Source organism: Cibotium barometz, chromosome 14 (assembly GCF_041138505.1).
Source record: "Cibotium barometz isolate CiBa-2024 chromosome 14, ASM4113850v1, whole genome shotgun sequence".
In the NCBI taxonomy this organism is placed as follows: Eukaryota; Viridiplantae; Streptophyta; class Polypodiopsida; order Cyatheales; family Cibotiaceae; genus Cibotium; species Cibotium barometz.
In genome coordinates, this window is record NC_141059.1 from 53,093,587 (window position 1) to 53,115,231 (window position 21,645).

At 39.4% G+C, this 21,645-nt stretch overlaps 1 long non-coding RNA gene across 1 annotated transcript in view; it reads left to right on the forward strand.

Moving 5' to 3' along the window:
• LOC147632182 (uncharacterized) overlaps positions 1-21,645 on the forward strand; it is a 244,820-nt gene that overhangs the window by 112,495 nt on the left and 110,680 nt on the right. Inside the window, exon 2 of the long non-coding RNA XR_015267280.1 lies at positions 18,999-19,173. This is a non-coding gene — a long non-coding RNA (uncharacterized LOC147632182). The remainder of the gene's footprint in view (positions 1-18,998; positions 19,174-21,645) is intronic.

A 21,645-nucleotide genomic window follows, 5' to 3' on the forward strand; every position in this document is an offset into this window, starting at 1 on the left:
GCAGTGGCTGTAGAGCTAAAGGCTAGTTTTTACATCAGATGGATGTAAAAAATGTGTTCTTGAATGGTGACTTGCAAGAAGAAGTGTATATGGATTAGCCACCTGGTTTTAAGGATACAAGTCTCCTAGAGTATGTATGTAAGCTTTGTAAGGCTTTGTATGGGCTGAAGCAATCTCCACGAGCATGGCATGACAAGATTGCTGAGTATCTTGTCACTGTTGGTTTTCATATAGCAGATGCAGGTCACTCTTTGTATGTGCGCAAGAGTGATAAGGGTATTGTGATCATCACCATCTATGTAGATGATCTTATTGTTGGGGGTGACAACTTGGATGAGATTTAGCATGTGAAAAGTCTTCTTAAAAGGAAGTTTGAGATGAAGGATTTGGGAGATCTGCACTACTTTTTGGGAATTGAGGTCATTCGCACACCTGATGGTATTTGGCTGTCACAAAGACATTATGTATTGGACATGTTGTCCAAGTATGGGATGGCTGATTGTAAGTCAATCAGGATGCTATTAGATCAAAATGGCAAGCTTAGTGCAGATGCAGGTTATGTGTTGGAGGATCCCACTATGTACATGAAGATTATGGGGAGTTTGATCTATGTCACAATCAACAGCCCAGATTTGAGTTACACTATTGGCTTTAGAGAGCCAGTTTATGTAGGTTCCATGCAAACCACATCTTGATAGTGTGCGACAAACACTTTGGTATTTGAGGGCCACTGATGATTATGCATTGTTTTATGCAAAAGGTGTACCGTTGGAGCTATATGGGTACACAGATGCAGATTGGGCAGGTAGCATCTCAGGCATGAGATCTACCAGTGGATTTATGTTTTTATTTGGGAGTGCTACTATGACATGAGCAGCAAGAAGCAGCCCACAGTTGCCTTGTTGAGTATAGAGGTAGAGTACAGAGGAGCTGTGGTGGCAGCATGTGAGGTAGCTTGGTTACGCAAGCTACTTTGATTTGGGGTTGCATGTGGAGAGAAAGTTTGTCATATATTGTGAAAATATTAGTAGTATACAATTGGCTAGGAACCCAGTTTTCCATGCGTGGATGAAACACATTGAGGTACATTACCACTTCATTAGGGAGAGAGTCTTAGCAAGCGACATCGACTTGACCTATGTTGGTTTTGCTGACATCTTCACGAAGGCCTTGGGAGCTGAGAAACTCCGCAGATTTTGAGATATGCTTGGAGTTCATGAGATGGAGTTGAGCTTGAGGGGGAGTGTTGAGATGTCAAGCTCAACATGAGCTGACACTCACGAGGCGCCTGCATGACTGTTCAACATTTACATCACTAGCGGGTTTGGTAGCTTGCACCGACATATCTGTGCTAGAGATTCTACAGCTAGACTATAATGACTAGCCCACACCTACCCACTCCACTTAGCATGTTCACATTATGGACTGCTGCTTGTATATATTCTATTATGTGTGCTAGTCACTTTATCTTCTTGGTAGACCTCTTTTGTTGTGTGAAGAAGAAGAAGAATTCTCAGCCTCTCGCTTTGTGTGTTCTCTTCTAGGGTTTGTGTGAGTGTGTGTGTGCTTGTTGCAAGAGCTTAAGCTCTCTTCTCCCTTACATCTTTTCACTAGTAAGATCAAAGTAATGGAAGAGGTTACCATGCACCCACAACCAAGTAGCCAACTAGCACACCGGACCCGTAACCAAGAAATTGGCATGCTCCACCAGATGTTGACAAGAAGATAAAATTACCATTAACAAGAAGCAACCAGGGAAGCACAAGGAAAGCATCCAAAAATGGCTTGCATTATGACAAGCGATGTGCTTCGATGCAATGTTGGTATCCTCCCTTCTTTCCCACAATCGGTAAGTGAAGGTAAACAATTTCTTAAAACTCCTTTTATTGCTTATTATGGCCTCCCATTGAGTGGGTAGAGGGATCCCTATGGAGGTAGAGCTGGTACGGCTGGGGGTTTTGCAAATATCCTCTAGGAAAGTCTAAATGCACACCTAGATAGTCCAAGAGCTTCAACTCGTCAAGTCTAAATGTTATTTTGAACCTCACAAACTCATAAATCCATTTCACACAAACTCAAGAGCACTAACATGACATTTCTCACAAAACGACGATGCACTTATGCAAACTAAGGATTGAATCCCTTACACAAGGAACATTCACATGCACACCCCATGGCTGACGAAGCTACATCCACATCATTACCCATACATAAGAAGCCTAGAGTCTAAAAATTGGCCTTTGGATCTTTGGATCCATTCATCAATATGTCACTCATCATTAGGGAGATGATTATTTCTCCCTATATCGGGCTTGACATGTTGTGTGCACCATTTGAGGAACCCTTAGTTGTGCCCAAGTCAAAACCCCCTTGGAAATCTCTTTAGGGTTGCCTACCTGTCTGAAAAAAATATCATGCCATGCTTCACTTATCCAAAGTATCCCCTATCCTTGACAAAGTTGGCAGTCTCATAGCTTTCACAACCAACCACCATGGGGCCCAGATCTCCCTCTCACCCTGCAGCACTAAATTGAGTCCTACCACAATAAAAATAATTCAAGAGAGGTTAAGATGATGTCGTATGGGTTGCATCGTCAGATCCCTCTGATTGAAAAGGATCTTGTAAGAAGAGTTCTACACCTCCTGTAAGATGATGCCTTGTGGGTCACATCGTCAGATCCCTCTAATTAACAAGGATCTTGTAAGAAGAGTCCTCAACCTCCCATAAACAAGAGTCTTGCACTGTGAGATCCCACTGCCCCCTCTGCGCACCGGATTCCTGGATGGTAGCAACGGAAGTAGTTTCCTCTTGCGCGGGGCAGGCTTTCTCACTCGAGGCCTCGCCCCTCGAATGTCCGGGCAGCACGAGACTAAGCTGGTGGTCATTTCAAAAACTGAAACCCGAAAAATTTCCCATGCTTGGAAAGCGGGGACGATTCCACAATTTTTATTTTCTTAACAAATTCTTTTAACAAGGTCAAGATACCGAACTACCTTCATCTGATAAAACCGAATAGAAGGGAAACTATCACAGACTTAACTTTGAAGGAATCAACGCTTTTTTCCTAATTGAATTAGGCATAGCCATTGATTTATTCTTTAGAGAAGTCTTCAAAATTCTAATTAACTACTCGAGTTCTAAGCGTATTCCTATTAATCAATTTTATTATTAAAACTCTACTAATTCCAGCCTAACCCCATCCGGCCCATGGTTAGCCACCGCCCAACCACAGTGGTGTTGGAATTAGGGTTGCAGGAAAGCACACAAAGCTTGGAGAAGAAGAAGCAAGAATGCACACAACACACAATGTATTAGATTGTGTCAATGTACAAAAAATAAGTTAGCCCTAGAATGATGGGCGTATATATAAGCCGGGGGAAAAAACCTCCTAAAGAGGGAAAAAGTGCCTCGGCGGTCCTTAGTGTGTTCACACACATCACTGCCAGGTATATATATGGCAACAAATCCCCCCTGGGAGTGATGGTGTGAACGAGAGCTGGCACTCATGTATAGCGAAGTGCCATGCCCGAAGTAGATCAGTCCACAAAGGGGAGCAAGCCCAAAGCTTTGCAGAAAGCTTCGAACTTCTCACGAGGAAGCGCCTTTATGAAAAGATCGGCGAGGTTGTCCTCTGTTGGAACATAGACCAAGCTGATCTCTCCTGCTGAGAGTCTCTCCCTGACATAGTGATAATGCACCTCAATGTGCTTTGTGCGAGCATGAAAAACTGGGTTTCTCGCAACAACTGCCAATGCGCTCTGACTGTCAGTGTAGATAGAGGTGGAAGACTCCTGTCCACACTCAACCGTAGCTGTGAAAGCTGCCCTGTACTCAGCTTCACAACTAGAAGTGGCCACAGTAGGTTACTTCTTGCTCAACCAAGATATGCATGAGCTACCGAGCATGAAACAAAAACCACTTGTGGACACTCTTGTGTCATAGCAACCAGCCCAATCTGAGTCTGAAAGGCATGCAAATTTGGCGGCAACGATCCCCCCTTGGGATAAAACAACCCAAGATATATGGTGCCACTCAAGTAGCGAAAGATGCGTTTAACTGTCTTCCAATGCTGAGACCCTGGGCTATGCATAAACTTGCTCACTTGTGAGACTGCAAACTGAATGTTCGGCCTCGTAATGCATACATAAATGAGGCAACCAATAGAGTGTGACATCGAAGTGATCTCTAGCATCATGAAGACTCAACTTCAAACCTATCTCCATTGGAGTAGCAATAGGCTTGCAGTCTTCAAGGTCAAATCTTTGCAACAATGTCTCAATATACTTTGTCTGACACAAAGCAATACCTCCATCACAGTGCTTAAACTGTATCCCCAAATAATGATGCAAATGCCCCAAATCTGACATTTCAAAAGAGGCATTCAAATCAACCTTAAAATCAGCAATATGACTCTCATTTGGTCCTGTGAGCAGCATGTCATCGACATAGAGAGCAATGATTAGATGTACATCATCCACATGTTTAACATACAAAGTACTTTCTGTTAGACTATTCTGAAAACCATGTGCAGTCAAATATGCATGTATCTTTTCATACCAAGCTCGTGGAGCTTGCTTTAAACCATATACAACCTTTTTCAACTTGCACACTTTGTTTTCCTGCCCTCTTTGAACAAAACCACGAGGTTGCGATACATACACCTCCTCATGCAAATCTCCATTCAAGAACGCAGTCTTTATGTCCAACTGTCCAACCATTATGAGCTGCCAATGCACAAATGCAACGAATGGTAGTCATACGACAAGTGGGAGCAAAGGTCTCATCAAAATCAATGCCCTTTTCTTGAGCATAACCCTTTGCAACAAGTCTAGCTTTGTTTCTTCTTTTGTTATTGTGGGTTTTCTAAGATTTTTCCATGTCTCCAAGAATATGAGACTGGTGTGGACCATGGGGTAGATGTGGACTTGCCGCCTTTGTAGACCGTTCTCAATCGAGAGTCCAATCCTTATTCTTGGTGGGTTTAGTTGTGGTGGTAGTGCGGGGGAAGTGGAATACTTACTAGTTATTGTTTGGGGTGAGAGAGTACCCTTTGTGGAAGAAGTTGGTGTGGGCAAAGGATCAGATTGGATGCACTCCCCGTCCCTAGAAGATCATCGTTACCTTGCCCTTGGGAAAATCGATGGTCGCTATGTTGTTAGCAGAGTTGATTATACTTGTAGCATACTAGACCTAGCTTCCACCAAGGATGAGTGCTTCTTTGGTCTCACCTATGGGAACCACATAAAACTTACATGCCAATGAGTTAGAGACATCATGTAGTACAGTTTGTGTAAAGGACCCAAGGCTTTATATGCATTGTCCACTAGGCAATTGAATTTTGGAATGGGCAATTTTAAGAGATAGTTTGCCTGGGGAAACCCAGGTTTCCCATGGCAAAAGATTGTGGCTAGCTATGGGAGACAACATGGCATGCTTTTTTGCATATTTCTGCTAATAAAGAGAAAATCTATCCAGACTCTAAGGGTGGTTGTTTCAAGTTGTAGAGCTACACGGGTTCATGAAGGGTCTGGACATTTGGGAGAATGAATTGCGTGCCGAGTTTGCAGTCTAGGGAGGGTGTTAAGTGTAGCAAGGATTTTCAGCCCATCATGGTCAACTTTGTCAATACTACTGACAAAAGTGACCATGCATGGCACCCGTGTGTCATCATGGGCTTGATGACAAGCATCTCAAACAAAAGAGATTGTTGCTCCTAGCGGTGGTCATCATAGAGTCTTCAGCAAAGGGAGGTTTAGGCACATAAGATGTGATTTCCAGGTATATAAATTGACTTTGAATGTTTGAGAGCCTTTGTAGAGGTAGACATGATGTGTGTCCCAATCATGGATTAATTGTGTTTGTCGCATGAAGGGTCTACCCAAGATTCTCTCATATGCGGTATTACAAAAGTTCATGACTACAAATGTGAGGTGGAATGTCATGTCACATAGTTTTACCTTGAGGTCATGCACCAGGCCCAGGGTTTTGTAGATTTCTCGTCCACAAGCTTGATCACCAATGTGGTGGGATCTGCAAGGCGTGGTTGGCCGCCCCAATTTTCCCAGCATGTCCTTTGTGAGGATGTTGACGCCAGCACCTCCATCTAGGATGCCTTTGACCACATGTCTGTTGTTATCACCTTCAATGTAATGGCCCAGTGCATTTACTTGAATTTTGGGTGCGCCTTTGGGTTGGGGTTGTGGTGATGTAATAATTTAGAAGGATGGGGCTCATATTCATCCGCAAAATCTGAGTTAGCTTCCTCCTCCATAGAACTGTGCAGTTTTCGTTCCATCCTATCCCAAAGGTCATTCCATAAATTTGGACTACCTTTTAACAAGGTTTCAATTGGAATTTGGATTTGGGAGGAAAGGAAGGCTGAGAGGCGGGCCAAGTCTCATTGATGTGAGGAGATTCCTCAGGTACGGGGCCTTAATCATAAGGTGGACTAGCAATAGTATATGGAAGTTCAATTTGGTCCTTATATTGATGGGGATGGAGGTCAATATTTGATTACCATAGGAGGATAAAGTACCTTTGCAAATTTGGTGTGGGGACCTCATCATGAGTCTCTATCCAACTCTATGTCACTGTATGTAGTGAGTTGTTTGATGTGAACATGGGATATGGGGGGCTTGGCCGCCTATGGAATAAGCACTGGAGGATTAGGAGGCACATGTCAGGCACAATGTCATGTTGGTAAACAGATCTTCCTTGGCTTTTAACATAAGTGGGGGCCCGACCTTACTTGGTGCAAAAGTTCAGGTTCTATGGGGGGACGATGCGCACTCAGGTACTAGGTCAAAGGTCAAAGCAATGGGCGATGGTTCTAGTTGAGCCTAGGTGTCACCGAATGGAATGGAGGCATTGGGGGCATGTAACCATGACCAGAAGGTGTCCATTGTATGCGGGGAAGCTTAGAAAAGCTCCAACAGTGCATGCGCGGTCCTAAAATAAGAGTTTTGGCTCTCTTTTACCTTACGCGTGAATGCACTCTTAAGGTTTAAATTGTCTTTTGAGGCGTTTTATGCATGTAAAAATGACCCTAATGAGTGGAGGAGGTAGACCATAAGCACTACTAAAGACTTGAAAATTTTAAATTTTAAATTTTTTTTCCAGAAAAGGTATGGTTGTACACTTAGGTTGGTATGGTCATATGCTTAGGTTGGTACAGCTACATGCTTAGAAAGGTACAGTCGTGATATATTTTTATTTTTTTTGAAATTTTTTTTTGGGACACTACGTCCGTATGCTTAGGTTGGCACGCCCGTACGCTTAGGTTGGTATGGCTGTAGGTTGGTACAATAGTGGTGTTATTTGTTTTTTTCAAAAAGTTTTCTTTTTTAGGGTAGTACATTTGTATACTACTTAGGTTGGTATGTCCCTATGCCTAGGTTGGTACATCTGTATGCTTAGGTTGGTACTTGTGTATGCTTAGGTTGGTGCGGCCGTACATTGAGGAAGGTACGGTTGTGGAAAAAGTTTTTTTCAGGTTGGTACGGCCGTACGCTTTGAAGCATATGCCCATGGCCTTAGTTGTGAACGGTTGTTGCAAGTTTGAAATTTGAATTTGAATTTCAAATTTGGAGGGAAGTGAGTAGGGGACAACTAAGATCCCCTCATGAATGCAAGGTAGGTAGGAAAAGGTTACCTCTAAATTAGTGGATTTCAATTAATTTAAAGTCACTGTAACTTAACTAATGATTAATCTTCTTAATTGCATTGTTAATCACCTTTCAACGCTCTTCTTTGCCATCTAATTACTCCCAAATGGTGAGGAGTTTAGCAATAGGGATTTGATAGATGGATTAGCAATGTTTAGGCTAATCCAATGATGTGATCATCCCCAATTCATCCCTCTAATTAGGTCTCTAATTAACCCACTCAAAAGAGGAAAAATTAGGCAAATGAGACCTAATTAGTGCTAATTCTTACTAATTAAAGCCTAATGGGAGTGGACTAAACATGGATTTGGGTTAAGGCAAGTGTTTAGGACACTAATACCACTCTAATTAGTCTAATTAAAAGAAATTAGGCTAAAGTTTTTGATTTTTTGCTCTCTTTAAGTTTACTAATCACACCAATAGATTAGTGATAAATAGTGAAAACTAAGAGATAGTTTATGGATTTTTAACATTTTTTGGTGGATTAGGGTTCTATCTAACAATGCTAACCTACCTATTCAAAGTAATTAAGAAAATGAGAAAACATTAAGCTAAAAATTAAGAAAAATAGTTAGGTTTAAGAAAAACCCTTTTGATTAGGCTTTCTAATCACCCAAATCTCAAGTTTCTTCACTCAAACTTGTGGCATTCCTACTCTAAACACAAAGCTATACATGAATCACATCAAAACAATAAAAAATAATAATACAAAACATTAAATACGTCAAAAAACCAAAAAAAAAACCGCATGCCAAAGAGCTTACTTGGCACTGAGCTATGAAGACTTGGTCGGATTCCAATCAAAGATGGCTTTGACAAGTAAGATTGGCACTCTGTATAGCAGCAGCTCCAAAGATATCAAGGAAACCCTACCCTAACATGTCATGGGAAGTTTCCTATCTACCGAGCCCCAGTAATGCTCAAGAGCTCCACTGTAGCCGCCATCCTCCCGCGCTCATTATCACCCCGAGGTGGTTGCTCTAATCCAATGGGTGATGTAATTTCTCTCGTGAAGATTGTGTGGGATCTTCACGAGACAAAAGATGACCGTGTTGGTAGCGTAATCACTCAAGAAAGAGGGAGGGAGGGAGCAAGAGGGTACAAGTGATTAGCAAGAGGGAAGCAAGAGAGGACAAGTGATTAGCAATCACTCCCAAACCCTAACCCTAAGCACACCAAGATGAGAGTTGCAAGAAGAGAGAGGGAGAGAGAGAACACTCTAGTTCTATTACACAAAAGGGATAATGAGTTACAAAAAAGATAAGTTGGCTTTTATAGTTCCAAACCTTTTCCCACTAGGTCGCTCACGGGAGTAAGTGACCCGGGACGCCCAAAACATAGTTACAAGACCTTTCTCTATGGTTTGGTCAAGTGACCAAGATCCTCTTATCTGTCCTTTGAAGCTCAATACTTGGGAGATTCCTTAGGGAATTTCCCTCATCAAATGATAGGATTTACAATATAAAGCGAGTGCCCATTACATAAGTGTGTAGATAGTAGTTGTCTCGTAGGAATGTGTTAACCAATATATGGTTAACATACTCCCCTTCCTAAACTTGATCACATTCTTATGATCGGTAAGAGATTTTCGAGGCATGCCGGGAAGTGTTGCACTGGGTTGGTTGTCTTGTCTCTCCAAAAATGAGAGGGGGTGGGGTAGTTAGTAAGACGGAAAGAAGTCAGTGGAGTACTAGTGATTAAGTATCCACCTAGTCTGATGGGCTCTTATGAGTCTGCTTTCTTTTATGGGCCCAGTAGTACTCTTTATTTTGTTTTTGGTGTGTTTCTTTTTTGTCACATTTGTGGCGGACATCCTCGGAGTACTTGAATGAGTAGACTAGCACAGAACGCTTAATGACTAGTATCCACATGGTAGGTGGTATTATTAAGGAGGATTTAGTAAAACAATGATGTTAGGAAGCAAGTGAGAAGGGGAGAATTCCAGAGGGACAAGGACACAATACACATGGAAATTGCTTACGCTCCGAGATGCTTTATGTTGATTGCAATGTTACTTAAAGCTCTAGCATCTTTGTCAAGACATTGTAAACGGGTATCGTGGGTTCCCGTGGATGTTGAGTGATTGGGTTGTGCTGTTCTCTCTTTCTTTTTGTGTGGGTTGTATTCTTCTGTCATTAAAGCTGTGGGATCCTGTGTTGATAGGAGTGGTAGTTGGTGAGACGAGGATCCATAGGTGTTGAGACGAAGAAGTTATGGGTAGGACTGATTAGGCATGAAGCACAGTTATTATGATGAAGCAAGGTGATTAAGAAGATCCAAGCGATGGGTTGTACCATTGACTAGGTGGCTTGTGCACCCACCATGGTCCCCCCATCCATAGATGTACCTGAATGACTATATCAATGATGAAGCTTTGTGTGGTGTGTGCATGGACAGAGCCCAGTGAGAATTTCAGGTGTTGTGCATGGGCGAGGGAAAAAGGTGTGCTCGTGGTCCTAATCATCTAGAGACTCTATTTTTTTTTCACATGTGCATTTGTTTATTGGTCAACACCCCTAAAGAGGGTTTTGTACCTACTCAGTGGCCCATTTGGCGAGATTTGTGAGCATACCCTTGAGAGTGGATCCTTGAGTGGTTGGCTAAGCTCTGTCATTTGTAGCATTGCCCCTTGGGTTGGTGGTGAAGTTAAGGGGTGGGGTGGAGCTTCATGGGTAAGGCTCCATGTGTTGAAATGGCTAGGCGAGTTGAGCTTTTGAGTGCCCATGGGTTGGATGTGGGCAAGTCTATAGGCGGTAGTTGAGGAAGATGGGACTTGTTTGAGACTTGCTTGCGTGTTAGTCGCCAAACCATTTTGAGTGCCCATGGGTTGGGTGTGGGCAAGTCTGTAGGCTTTAGTTGAGGAAGAGGGGCCTTTCTTACGCTTTGGTCTCCAAACCATCTTCATTGATTGGATAGGTACTAGCTTGGTTGGTGTGGTTTGGGAAAATTAATGAGGGTTAAGCCATAGGACCCAAATGATGGAGCTCCCATCGTGGAAGCCTTAGACATTTAAGAGGTGCTTGGGCACCCATTACTAACTGAGTGACGAAGTTCTGTGGTTGTTGAGGCTTGATTATCCATACCTATTTTGTGGCCCGCTACCCCACCGAGACTCGTATGTCCAATGATTATCAGACCCATCAAGGGATTGGTGATTATCCATACCTATTTGGTGGCCCACTACCCCACCGAGACTCCTTGAGAGGGAGAGAGAGAGAGAGAGAGAGAGAGAGAGAGAGACTTGTCTCTTCAAAGCATCAAGACCTAAATCACTTCAGGCACTAACAACATTGTTGGCACCCTCCTCTTAGACATTCCTCAATGTGATGGGTCACCTTAGTAGTTTTACTTCTAGTGGTGTATGACATGTTCTGAGGAAAACAATAACTTACTATTTTCTTTTGTTTTATATAGCATTGTGGGAGAGAGAGAGAGAATGCTTTAAATAATGCATTTATTCTTTGTTCAATTTGTAAAAGACACTTTGTCTATTTTCTTTCACTTTGTCTTATGATTGTATGCATGTGCTTCCACTTTCTTGTTGGTTTCACTTTAGCTTGTTTATGATTATATGCATGTGCTTCCACTTTCTTGTTACTCGTATTCATGTTTGGAGGAAAGAGTTTGGGTGTCATAGGTATGCATGTTGTCTTGTTTATGATTTATATGCATGTGCTTCCACTTTCTTATTGCTCATATATGCATGTTTGGTGGGAAGAGTTTGGATGTCATAGGTGTGCATGTTATCTCCTAGAATATGCGCTAATTCCATAATATTACCAAGTGTTTAGAATAGATACAATGTCATCGCCTCTATTTTGTTGGAGTGGGGTTGGTGGGAAATAGTGGTGTGACTCGACAACATATTGGTGGATATGTATATTAAATGTGGTGCCCTTGCAAAAGGAGAATCTGAAAAGGGAAAAGAACTATTTGGTTAGCCAGCACACCTACACACATTGATCCATACATGAGCATACCCCATGTGTGAACTAATGAACATGGAGGATCACCTTTTAATCTTTGAGATAATGTTCACTGCATTTTGGTAATCGTAACGGCCTCATGTAAGCTAGTGCATTTGGAGTACATGTCAAGAGTGGTGTTTCGAAACAAAACATCTGAACTGAGCCCATGTTTGTGGATATCCCAAGGAATTTTTCTACCATCAGCTAGTGCTTCATTGTTGTCCTCACATCCTACCATCCTACACTTGCACATTTTGACTTTCACAGAGATCATTTTGTTGAAAATTATTTGGTCAATATGCATGCCAAGTGTGGGTTTTTTTAATCACATACATTTTTTGTTAGCTCATCAAATCCAAACAAAGATATAGACTTCCAAAGCATTGTAGATATTCTTAATTCATATATTTGTAAAAAAGCTTGCAATTTTATTTTGTTTGCAAAAAAGGTCACCCAATGAAGCTTGTTCAAAATCCACAGTACCCCTCTTCATAGAAATCAATGATGTATGGAAGGATATGGAGACAACAATAGGCATAGAAGAAAACATAGCACCAAAAATGAGGACAACTGCAACAACCTTACAAGATGCACATGAGAGTATGGAGGCAGCAAGAACAAGTTGTTGTTGTAAACATAGATGAAAACATAGCATATAGAATTTTCAAAGAGTTAAGAGCTAGCAACTTTGAAGCTAATCTAGATCCATATCCAAATCCAGCGCCTTAGGATAAGCCAAGGATGACTAAGATATTGAACTTGAATGGCTTGCTATTGAGTCGTTGTGTTGCGTCTTCAAGTCACATATACACACTTGACACCTCTTTGATGTGTGGATCCCCAAACAAGTCTATGGTTATTCAACTTGGGTGCATTGATTTTCTAAGGAGCTTTCTAGAAAGGTTTAATGTAGGTATTCGACTTGGGTGCATTGATTTTCTAAGGATCTTGCTAGAAAAGTTTAATGTAGGTATTTGGTCAATGATTATGGAGCATAATATCCTTGTGAGATGGTAGAAACCTTGCAAAGATATGAAAAGGAGAGCTTACATTTCTCTGTGATATGGAGTGAGTAGGGATGCTACACTTATAGGGGCAAGAGGATGATAATTCACCAAGATAAGGCTGGTGTTGAGGCAATGTTCAAACACTTGGAAAAAATCTCAAAGGTGTTTAGATGTGATGCTAGAAGGACAATACTTATCGTCAATGACTCTCCATAAAATGCATGCCTTAGTCATTCATTGAGTTAATTAATGATACATTTAATTTACAATAGAAGGAAGATAACATTATCCTAGGGGAGTTGCTGTCTTACTTGCTACATCTTAATGAAGCTATAAATGTGCGTAGTGTGATTGAGACTAAAACCGGTATAGACAATTGCCTATGGTTTAGGGCCATAAATACTTTAACATCATCCAAGTAGTTGTTTAATGAATGGAATGAGAATAATCTTTAATGGTCAGGAATGGAATATAGAACAAGAAATATTTCTCTTGTTACAGTAGTCCAACTACGTAGGTTATAAGAGAGAATCGAAGGGTGCACCCTATGGGCAAAGTCCTAGTGGTGGGGCAATGAGTTGCCTTGACTTAATACATAAAAAATAAGACTTCTAAGGGATACTTCTAGGATGAATCGTATGAAATATATTCATCTGACTGGATAGCTAGGATACAAGGTTGCTTTATCAAGCCATACTTTGCTAACGATTACCTAAAGCGACTATAAAATGCATATGGTTTCTCCTAGTTTCATGAAGGTGTACCTCGTGTGAAGGCTCTTGAGCAACTTAATGATCAAGAATTTGAAGAATTAAAACGTTAATAGGATGATCTTATAAAGAAGGCGCTCATTCAATGGAGTGTGTCCTTATATGGAGGAGTACCATTCCTATTTCAAAAGAAAAAAGATGTTACATATTGTCTTTGCATGGATTATAGAGGACTCAACATGTACACTATAAAGAATAAATATCCTTTTCCTCACATTGATGATTTGTTGACTAGAGTAAAGTTTTTTTTAGAGATAGACCTAAGATCTAGCTAGTGTATTATTAGTGTTGAATACTAAGCGAGTGCATTTGGAGTACATGTCAAGAGTGTACACTATAAAGAATAAATATCCTTTTCCTCACATTGATGATTTGTTGACTAGAGTAAAGTTTTTTTTAGAGATAGACCTAAGATCTAGCTAGTGTATTATTAGTGTTGAATACTAAGTGAGTGCATTTGGAGTACATGTCAAGAGTGGTGTTCCGAAACAAAACATCCGAATTGAGCCCATGATTGTGAATATCTTGAGGAATTTTTCTACCATCAGCTAGTGCTTCATTGTTCTCCTCACATCTTACCATCCTACACTTGCACATTTTGACTTTGACAGAGATCATTTTGTTGAAAATTATTTGGTCAATATGTATGCAAGTGTGGCTTACTTGCAAAATCACATACATTTTTTTGTTGGAAACAAAGATATAGACTTCCAAAGCATATTCTAGATGTTCTTAATTCATATATTTGTAAAAAAGCTTGCTATTTTATTTTGTTTGCAAAAAAGGTCACCGAATGAAGCTCGCTCAAAATCCACAATACCCCTCTTCATAGAAATCAATGATGTATGGAAGGATATGGAGACAACAATAGGCATAGAAGAAAACATAGCACCAAAAAATGAGGACAACTACAAACAACCTTAGAAGATGCACATGAGGGTATGGAGGCACCAACAACAAGTAATCTTGTTGTTGTTGTAAACATAGATGAAAACATAGCACATAGAATTTTTGAAGAGTCAAGATCTAGCAACTTTGAAGCTAATCTAGATCCGTATCCAAATCCAACACCTTAGGATAAGCCAAGGATGATGAAGATATTGAACTTGAATGGCTTGCTATTGAGTCGTTGTGTTGCTTCTTCAAGTCACATATACACACTTGACACCTCTTTGATGTGTGGATCCCCAAACAAGTTTATGGTTATTCAACTTGGGTGCATTAATTTTCTAAGGAGCTTGCTAGAAAGGTTTAATGTAGGTATTTGACTTGGGTGCATTGATTTTCTAAGGAGCTTGCTAGAAAAGTTTAATGTAGGTATTTGGTCAATGATTATGGAGCATAATATCCTTGTGAGAGGGTAGAAACCTTGCAAAGATATGAAAAGGACAGCTTCCCTTTCTTTATGATATATGGAGTGAGTAGGGATGCTACACTTATAGCTAGAGGATGATAATTCACCCTGATAAGGTTGTTGTTGAGGAAATGTTCAAACACTTGGAAAAAATCTCAAAGGTGTTTAGATGTGATGCTAGAAGGATAATACTTATCTTTAATAACTCTCCATACAATGCGTGCCTTAGTCATTCATTGAATTTATTTATTTACTGATACTGTTAATTTACAATACAAGGAAGATAACATTCTCCTAGGGGAGTTGCTGCCTTGCTTGCTACATCTTAATGAAGTTAGAAATGTGCGTAGTGTGATTGAGACTAAAACCAGTATAGAAAATTGCCTATGGTTCTTGAGGGCCATCATTAGGCAAAAATGGACTCTCATTTTGTCCCTTAAGGATTTCCACACCTCCTCTCTCTAGAGAAATGAGCTCATGGTGAAACTTTTGCAAATCAAATCAAAAGCTGGCGGAGATTGCAGATTTGGAATCTACTCTTCGAGACCTTTCCAATAATATATAGCCTGATAAGCAATTTTGAATATTCAAGAAGTCCCCAAATTGGAAAGGTCTCGAAGAGTAGATTCCAAATGTCCAAACTCCGCTCACTTTTGAGTTGATTTGAAAAAACTTCACCATGAGCCCATTTTTCTAGAGAGAAGAGGTGTGGAAATCCTTAAGGGCAAAAATGAGAGTCCATATTTTGCCTAATGAAAGACTTTAACATCATCCAAGTAGTTTTTTGATGAATGGAATGAGAAGAATCTTTAATGGTCACGAATGGAATATAGAACAGGAAATCTTTCTCTTGCAGTCCAACTAAGGGAGAGGGGTGTAGGTGATAAGAGCGAATCGAAGGGTGCATCCTATGGGCAAAAGCATAGTGGTGGGGCGATGAGTTGCCTTGACTTAATACATAAAAAATAAGACTTTTGAGGGATGCTCCTAGGATGAATAGTATGAAGTATATTCATCTGACTAGATAGCTAGGATACAAGGTTGCTTTATCAAGCCATACTTTGCTAATGATTACCTAAAGCGACTATAAAATGCATATGGTTTCTCCTAGTTTCATGAAGGTATTAATGCAAAATTTTCCTTTGATTTTATATCAAGTGTTTATAGTTGCATGAGGATCTTACTTTTGTGTCTAGAGCTAATCGGACGTGTCTTTTTTCATTGTAGGTATGGAGGGGTGTAAATCTACTTTCATTGTAGGTATGGAGGGGTGTAAATCTACTTTCGAGGCATGTGTGAGTAGATACGTATCGGAACGTGATCCGCTTGGAACACCAAAGTATGCATGAGTTTTAGATTAGATGAATGATTTTTAAGATATGAGAGTCAATCATTTTATAGTATGTGCTAGCCTAGGCTTGTTTGTGTATGATTCTATCAAGAGAGGGACTACTATGTTTCCATTATAGAGGTGATAAGTACCCACATAGATATTGGAAACAATTGTGTAGAGGCCACCCAAGGACAAAGAAGTACTCCATCCAAGAGGACCCTAAGTTCTATGAAGCATATGGTGTACATTATTGCTGATGTTTTGGCAATGTGGTAGGGTTTATGATCAACAGTAGTAGAAATATAAATGCAAAGCCAAATGTTTGTTTCATATTTTCCCCTCATTTACCACCTTGGTATTTTCTATCAAGAATGTAGACATTACATAAAATGGGTACATATATGTACCCATATTATGTAGACATTACATAATATGGGTACATATACATGTATTGAAACCATAGATGATATGATATGTGTAAGAGAGGAGCTAATTGCAGACTATGAGTTTGTTTTAAGACATTGTACTTCATTATACATTCATTACTAATTTAAATCACTACTTTCTTACCAATTGACTAGTTATCACATAACCCCATGGGAAAAATATCTCCTTAAAGGGACTCATAGAGCTTCAATGGCTCTAGTACCATTCTCCCCGTGGGGTTATGGAGAATGGCACCAGTGCAATTCTCCCCAAGGGGACTAAAGTGAGAATTTCTTTAGAATGGTGTTTGACTGAAATATGTGAATTTGGCAATTGTGTATCAATGTAATGTTATATTTTTAATACAAATCTTCTTTTGTGTCTTTGTAATCTATAATCCACGTAACATGTAAGGTTGTCTTTTTACAAAGAATACTCTCAGTCTTATGCTTTGGAGGTGCATTTTAAATACCACATGACTTTGCATCAACTATAAACCTTGAATTCAAGGTTATATTTCTTGCAATTGCATGGATACTTTGTAATAATAAAGTATCTATTTGGTACAATGTGCTTCAAAGTCATGGTTATCAATTGTGCTTTGGAGGTTTTTAAATGGGGTTTATAAATACCACTAAGGTTCATGAGATAATGGGGCAACTCACTTAAATAAGTATGGGAGCCTGTGTTTAACTTTGGAGATTTTGAAATGAAAATACTCACAAAAAAAGCAAGTTTGGGAATGTGAAAGTTATGGTGTTTATGAACACCACTAAGGTTCACGAGATGATGCTCACTCAATTGAGTTTTTTTGGAGTTTACTCACTCTCTATATATGCTTTCTCTTAACTAGTTTTCTTCTTAAAATAGATTTACACTCACATATACACACTCCTTCTTACTCAGTCACTCAGTCTCTCTCTCTCTTCACTCTCACTCACTCACTCTCTCTCTCAAACTCACTCTCTCTCTCTCTCTCTCTCTCTCTCTCTCTCTCTCTCTCTCTCTCTCACACACACACACACACACACACACACACAAAAATTGGCTTATACATGTGTTTTTCATATATTATCTTATTTGTCACCAAATTATTTGCCTTAATTTGTATTAGTTCATACCAAAAAATATCCTTTGTTCTTAACCTCTTGCTCTCTTCTCTCTCTCACACACACACATACATTTAGGTTTAAAAAGATTATCTTTCATTAATCATCAACCTTGTATACAAGCCTTTTTCAAGTCTAAAGTTCTTCTAAAGTTTATATACTCAATTGAAGCTATGTTTCTTTCCTTATAAAGTTTAAATACTCAATTGAAGATATGTTTCTTACATATTTCCAATGTTCTATGTTTTTAATATTCCTTTTAGTCAATGTATCTCCACATTCAGCTTTCACTTTTAGTGCAATGCTTCAGTAGTGTACACACCATAAAGTTTTTAAAAAATTCCTTGTTTAATCTAGTTTCTCGATGGAGCTTACCCTTACAAGTTCACATTTTTCTAACCTTCAACATCTAAGGGTCCACTGAGACCATAGGGCCCTCTTAAAATTCAAGACATTTGTGGATGATTTATTTTCTCAATCAGGATTTTACTTTAATTCAATGTCTCACATTTAGGTCCTCAAGGCCTAAAAATGCGTGTATGTACAAATTAAAATACAATAAAGGTGGACCATCTTAGGAAATCAATCATAGTACATTTGCAAGGTCATGTGAGGAAGGCATGTCATATTAACCTAGGTATAAGTCAAAAGGAAGACGTGACATTGGAGCTAATGTTTTAATACATAAATCTCATGCAGAAGAATTATATATTTTTTTCAACTTTCTTTCATTGCTTTGAAAAATAGTTTGTATGTTGGCTAAGTAAAAATTCTAAAAAATACATCCTCATTGAAGCAAAATATGGAATGTAAAAAATGTGTGACCCATAGATTAGCCCATATTATTCTATTATAAACAACTAGTGTGGCTCCTAGGGCCTAGTTATTTGAGGTGTAGGCCATGCAACATCAATCGTATAGAACATGGTCCACATTGATCTTATAACCTAGCTAAGTAAAAATTCTAAAAAATACATCCTCATTAAAGCAAAATATGGAATGTAAAAAATGTCTGACCGATAGATTGGCCCATATTATTCTATTATAAACAACTAGTGTGGCTCCTAGGGCCTAGTTATTTGAGGTGTAGGCCATGCAACATCAATCGTATAGAACATGGTCCACATTGATCTTATAACCTACACGAAAATTGAAGCCATGTGTAGATATGTTCTTGCTTCCATATTAGTTTTAATTCTAATACACTGCACCCGACCAAATCCGATTTTAAAGGATGCTTTTGTTCACCTTCCACCGTAGCTGAACTAGGTTTATATTTTTAGATCCACGATTAGTCCTTGATTATGATATTCCGAATATGCTTATGTGTGTGTGTGTGTGTGTGTGTGTGTTTTTGCACGCACAGGTGATGCTGCTTGCTCTCACGGTGATGATCACGCTCGCCTCCATCATCCCCGCTCCCGCCATGGGGAGTAATACTTGCACATACACGGGGTTTGTTTCCTGCGAGGTATCCAATGAATGCGACGAAGGCTACGCTCCACAATGTTTGACGGTCGGGAGTACTGGAATCTGTGCTGGTTTGTGCCCTAATTAGCTGCTCATCCATTAATATAATTCAAGTCACAAAAGTATATTGCTAGGAAAATCCCAAAGCTGATAAGGCCACAATAATGGAAAACAATTGAAGCCAGGTGGATTCCTAAAGAGACTACCTCAAGCATACCACACACTATCATGGATGGTGTGGTTCACTTGGTTGATGAAGTAGAACTTTGTGGTGTGCCTAATAGTATATGGATGTTCTTCCTTGAAAAGTTTATGAAAACCTTAAAGGGGTTTGTAAGACAAAGAGCAAGGCTAGAGAGGAGCATGGGAGAGGGATTGTTGATGCAAGGGTCTCTTGTATATATCATGGGCCACCTCTCTCAAGTGGACTCTACCATGCCAAGATTATGGACCGATGAATAGGGCAAGGGAATGGTCTCTAATATCCTATAATAAGGAAAAAGAAAGACTCAAAGGATGGATGAAGCATTGAGAAAAAAGATCAACACATTTTTCATCCTCCATAGTGCCTTAATGGTAGGGAGAAGATCCAAAGATACAAAGAAGCTAGAAAGAGGTAACAAGAGGAAAGGAAATCTTTCAAAAGAGAAAAACAAAGGGCATCCTACCGCAAACACCACCAAATGAAAAAAATCAACCTTGAATGGCTATATGACGCACTTGCATATGCTTCAAGCAATGGAGAAGAGGTGATGAAGGATGTGTGGGAGTATGCATGAAGGATGTGACTCGAGTAATTAAACTCACTTGAATATAATCTTTGATGCAATTTTTATTTCCATTTGATATGCATATATACGTATATGTGGAAGCATCCTAATTGTAACTCATGTTTTTACTATAATTAATAGTATAAGGTGTACAATGCAATGTAAGTCAATATTAGATAATTTGGGCCGAAAAACCTCATATTTTGGGAATCAATCACTCTATTTAATTTTGGATATATCTTAAAAATGCCAAGTCAAAATTTGTCAGAGATTGTAGATCTGTATTCTACTCTTCAAGATCATTTCAATGATATGTCACATGAGGGGGTTTTAACAAACATTTGGACAAGTTCACCATGATCTCATTTTTCAAATTGGAATGGGATTTTTGTTGTTAAAGAGGAGACATTTTGTGTTGAGTGTGTTAATTGTAAAAGAAACACATTTGATTAAAGTATCATGGCAAACTAATAGAGAAAATAGACATGACACAAACATCATACCTAAGTAATTAGATTATTGTGGAACCATTCAAGCATCATAGAGTTTGGGTTTATATATTTTACTATCTACATCTTTGATGTGAAGTGGTTCAAAGTGATATGTAGTGGTGCTCATGCAACTATGAAGAAGCATCCAAATGATTTGTTTGCAATTGACTCCACAAAGATTTGGAGAGATGAGAAAGATACTTTTGTGCTCCCCCTTGAACATTGTGAGGAAGTATGTACCAATATTTAAATAAAGCAACTTACTCATGGTATATTAAAATGGGCTACTTACTCATTTTTTGTGATTTTCTAGGTTATTTTTCAACCCGATCGTATTGATCCAATATGGTGGTATGTGATTCAAATCACCCCACAATCCACCCACATATTTCAACATGAAGCATTCAAGGAGGAAGTGGATGACAATGTAGTGGATGATGATCATCATGAAAACGATGACAATATGGAGGGTGTAGATCAAAGAGAGCAAGTTGAAGACCAAGACAACATGGAGGAAGGTATACATCAAAGAGACAAAGATTAAATAGGGCTCGACAATGGTGATGATGTAGATATAGACCGTGAGATTGATGATGGCTTGGATTGACTTTCTATTGATCTCTTACTTGAACTAGACATTGAACATAATACTCAAGTAGATTTTCTACGAGACAGGATTGATGAAACATATTAGATACATTTGGCATTATTCAATAATTATATTGGCCTCCTTATTTTTGGATTTTGCAAGCTATTTATACAAAATGAAGGTGGTTGTGTGCTGGTGGGTGTTGGAGAGAGGGGGAGAGGGGGGGGGAGAGAGAGAGAGAGAGAGGTCAAAGGAAGAGGAATTTTGCAAGCTATTTATACAAAATGAAGCTTTTGTGTGTTGGTGGGTGTTGGTTAGAGAGAGAGAGAGAGAGAGAGAGAGAGAGAGAGAGGTCAAAGGAAGAGGATGTGTGTGCCAATCTTGTAATTTTGCAATCTTGGGCATTCCTTGATGTATTGAGCATGCGTAGGCTATATAAAAGACAAAATGAAGGTATGAACCCAAATTGTTGGTACCAGCATCTTTACTATTAGCGAAACAATATCGCTAAATACTAATGATTTTTTAGTAATAGCTAGCAATTTTACCACCAAGAAAAATATCACTGAATACCAATGATTATTTCATTGGTATCTAGCACTAGCGAGATCATCATTCAGCAAAAAACGCTGGTGAAATGCTAGTATTTTTTGCTGGTAGGCCTCTATTCCCTTGTAGTGCTTTATGCTGACC